Source organism: Aplysia californica, unplaced genomic scaffold (assembly GCF_000002075.1).
Source record: "Aplysia californica isolate F4 #8 unplaced genomic scaffold, AplCal3.0 scaffold00312, whole genome shotgun sequence".
Classification (NCBI taxonomy): Eukaryota; Metazoa; Mollusca; class Gastropoda; order Aplysiida; family Aplysiidae; genus Aplysia; species Aplysia californica.
Genome location: NW_004797582.1, coordinates 706,241 through 710,461, shown reverse-complemented (window position 1 = coordinate 710,461; position 4,221 = coordinate 706,241). Strand labels below are relative to the sequence as shown.

General features: G+C 40.3%; 1 protein-coding gene across 1 annotated transcript in view; it reads right to left on the bottom strand.

The window, feature by feature from the left end:
* The window catches only part of LOC101856817 (atrial natriuretic peptide receptor 3), a gene marked incomplete at its 3' end in the record, with an annotated part of 213,434 nt that overhangs the window by 133,262 nt on the left and 75,951 nt on the right, over positions 1-4,221 (bottom strand). The window contains 1 exon segment of the mRNA XM_005102084.3: positions 2,622-3,707.

Genomic DNA, 4,221 nt, shown 5'->3' with positions numbered 1-4,221 from the left:
AACAACAACAAAAACAAACAAACAAACAAACAACAACAACAACAACATCAAACAACAACAACAACAATAATAATAACAACAACAACAACAACAACCACAAACAAACAAACAACAACAACAACAACAACAACAACAACAACAACATCAAACAACAACAACAACAACAACAAGATCAAACAAAGCCAAGAATAAATAAGCGGTTAGCCCACCTATATTGCTTCTCTCTTAAATCGTTTACCAGCAGCAGGTGTTAAAGACAGTTGAACTTTGATCAAGGAAGGCATCGACTAGTTTGTACTATCGTTGTATGCGATCTTGATCTAGAAGGGCATTCATCTCATACAAGGGCAACCCTGTATACTTTGAAAACAGCAGCTTAATAATAATTATTATTCTGGTGGGGTTGTTTACGATACGTTAAACATTGTTTTGTTTTGTTTTGTTGTGTTGTGTTGTGTTTTGTTCTGTTTTGGCCAGTGTCCTTGCTGTTTGAAGTTCACTCGCTCTTTAAGAGGGTGAGGAAGTAGGAGGGGGGGGGTGGTAGGGGTGTTTGAAGTTGTTGGGGTTTTTTTGTGTGTGTTAACTTTTCAGAGTTAAGAGGGGGGGTTGGTTTGTTGTTTTTTTTTGTTATCTTTAATTTGATTTTATTTATCGTTTACTCATCAGTTTTGGACCTTGATCATAACTTGGCGTACGTCTCTCGCCGTTTGCCGTTTTCAATGAGTCAGTATTATTGATGGTTCATCGAGTGTGGTGTGGTGATGATAGAGCGTGAAATAAAGCAAATTAGCCCCTTAATATGATTTAATAAGTTGTTTATAGATAGCGAGACTCAGGAAGATAAGGCAATATTAAAACCCATAAATAAATAAACGTGATGTACAGCCGGACACGTTTTTCAAGGAACAGGATCCCGGAATTTTAAGAGGACGGTCTTTTTTTTGTAGTGCTCCTGTGAAATATAATATTCATCTAAAAATGTTTTCCTTTTCTTATAATCTAAAAATAGCCCTGTCTTTGTGGAACACGACTATCACACAGGTGTTGAGGGTTCAAATCGTTATGGGGTCTAATTATTTCCAAGTCTGGTTATTTCGAATTAGTTTCGCTCTCGGACAAAGGCCCATGATTAGACATCATTCATCAACTTTAGCAATAATTGAGTCCCAGATCTGCGACACACATCGGTGATCATGGTTTTCCTTTCATTCCATTTTTAATATACATTTGCTGGGATGTACTCAAAAAGCTATTTCATTACTCTTACATCCTCGTCACCCAATATGTTTAGACTCTCAAATGAGGTTGCTCTGGGTCTACCCGTGCCTCGCTTGCCTTCAATTTTTGCCATAAGAAGAAGGCGTTTCAAATGTTCAAGTGTCCCTAAAACGGCATTTGTCTTTTCCTGATAGCTTTTATAAGCGAGTGGCTCATGTGGCCTATAGAAATACGGAAAAATATTGTTTTAAATTGTGAATGGATCGATCCAGGTGCTTGCCTTGAAGAAGTCAGCCTGGCAGGAAAAACGTTTGTTGCTCTAGACAGAAGAAGAATAAACACTGAGAGAACTGGGTTTGGTTAAAACGAAATCATGTCTCTTTAGGGTAGGCCTGATCGAGTGATCCGGTGTTGGTCTTTCTATCAAATAGTTGTGAGTTCGATTCTCGGCTTGCTCTGGGAACATGTAGACAGTTTTAATAGTTGTTGATGCTGTATAGCTTTTTTTTAAAATAGTTTTCTTTTTAGCATAATAAGGTTTTTTAATAAGCGAGACTGATTGATTTCACGCCCTTTTCCGATAGGACTTAAGAAAGTGGGTGTGGAACCTTGGAGAATCAGAAAAAGGCCCATAAACAATACCGTGAAAGGTTTGAACCAGAGTCATCCTCACGACAGTCCTTGACAACCATAGCTCAAATACAGGGAGCTGCATAATAGCGTACAGCAACGGGAAGTTGATTGTCCTCCCTCCCCCAACCCCCAGCCCCCCCCCACATACACACACAAGCGAGCGCGCACGCACACATATATGTAAGTAAGACATGTTAAGGGGTGTGGGAAAGGGATAGAGAGACAGGGGGCGAAGAGGTGGAAAGAAAGGGTTAAAAAGAGAGGAGGAGAGCGGAGAGTGAGGTGGGAGAGAGAGTGGGAGAGAACTGGGAGAGAAGAGGGAGAGATAAATTGAGGGAGTAAATATTCATACATTGTGAGAGACAGAGAGAGAGAGAGAGAGAGATAGAGAGAGAGAAACAGAGAGGGGGGCAGAGAGACAGATAGACAGGCAGACAGACAGACACGAATCGTCCCTCAAAAAACGTGATGGTGTGTGTATCTAGAAGTTTGCTCATCTCATTCAAGGCCAATCCTCTTTACCTGGAAACCACCAACTTAATCACGATTTATTTACGATACATTAAGTACTTCCCAATTTACTGAGCACGGTCAGTGATTTACGAACACCCACGTCTACATTAGCCGTCACGGTGTAAATATCTCCCACCTCACTATGAGGTCAATCTAATCAGCCCGTATATTATCGCTCTCGCATTACCCCCCGTTTGCTATGAGTCACAGACATCTAATGTAAATATGAATTACCGATGATAAAGATCCATACTTACGAAACGTCAGGAAATTGTATGATTGTTCTGGACAGCAACGGCTCGACGAAGTAACTTGATGCGCGCAGAAACCTTGGTAATTATTCCAGTGTATCCAAAGGGGAGCGACGGATGATCAATCCGAATAGATGGGAATACAGAACGATGAACTCTTTACCCTTCCCGATGTTTTTACTCCAGCCTTTATTCTTCTTTTCTATTTTTTCTATAGGAATTGTGAATTGTCACGCACACCCTGTGCTATCTGCGATGGGCTTTGTATGCCTGCTACGCCGGAGAGAACAATAATAATATGATGTGAAGAAGGCGGGAGGCACTACAGCCAGGGGAAACTATCCACACGAACCGAACACGATGTAGATGTTGTAGGGTTAGGGGTTGACAATGCCACCAAGAAGTCAGGACAGCCACAGAAGTTGGTGGTCCAGATTAGATGGGTGCTCTGGATGGACGAAGTTTTTCCTTGCAGAAGTATACCAGCTATCCTTTTCCTGAATCAGAATGTCCAAACACACACACACAATGACGTCTGGCACCAAGGGGTTATTTTACACCAGCACAAAAAGTGCGCTCTCGATGGATAAAATACTCACGAAATTATCTGCCTTGTCTCTGACGACAGTAAATCTAAATACACTTCTGAACTTTTCACTGAAGATAAAAATATTGCAATAATATTGGAGTTGATAACGCAAGCATGCACAAGCTAGACAGCTAGATAATGACTAGGAACAGTTAACTATCCAAATTCAGTCACACAAAATCACCTCACTGATATGATATCCCACAGGAACGTTCTCTACTCAACAAGAATTCCGAATTCCAGAAGCACAGTTTTCTGTCAGTAAAATGATTGCTTTTTTAAAAAGCACTTTTAAACAAAAACCACTCAACGTTTTAATCTGCAGAGAAAGATAGCTGTGAAATAAATTGTGCAATACGATAAAATCAGATGCTACAAGTGTACTCTTCTAGACTGTATCCATCGACACTGTCTGGAAAGCAGGGATGTGACACAGAGAGCAAAGATATGACGTCGGAATATTGGTCACCTCCATGCAGACCTAACGCATCCCCCTCGATAACCTGAGAAAAAGACAAGAAAAACAAGCCAAATGTTACATTGATAGAATTATTGCGTGTTTGAAGTATCAGAAAGGATCAAATTAATACAAAACTGCCGTTTCAGTTTTAAATGTATAAATGATACTGCACCTTTTTATCTTAAAACATTCCTGGAATTAGATCATGCACCTAGAGCCCTTAGATCAGCCTCTGACAATCTAATTCTTAAAACTCCGAAACAAAATTACAAAACGTACTGCGAGCGTTCCTTTTTGTTCTTTGGTCCCCAGGTGTGGAACGAACTCCCATATAAAATAAGATCTGCCCCAAAATTTACATTTTCAAAAATCAGCTGAAGCATTTTTTATTCACAAATGCATACCTCTCATAATGATGAACTGTGATATAATATGCATGTGTATGCCAGACTGAAGAAATAGCGTCTGAGAATGAGAGAAAGAGAGAGAAAGAGAGAGAGAGAGGGAGAGAGAGAGAGGGGAGAGAGAAAGAGAGAGAGAGAGAGAGAGAGAGAGAA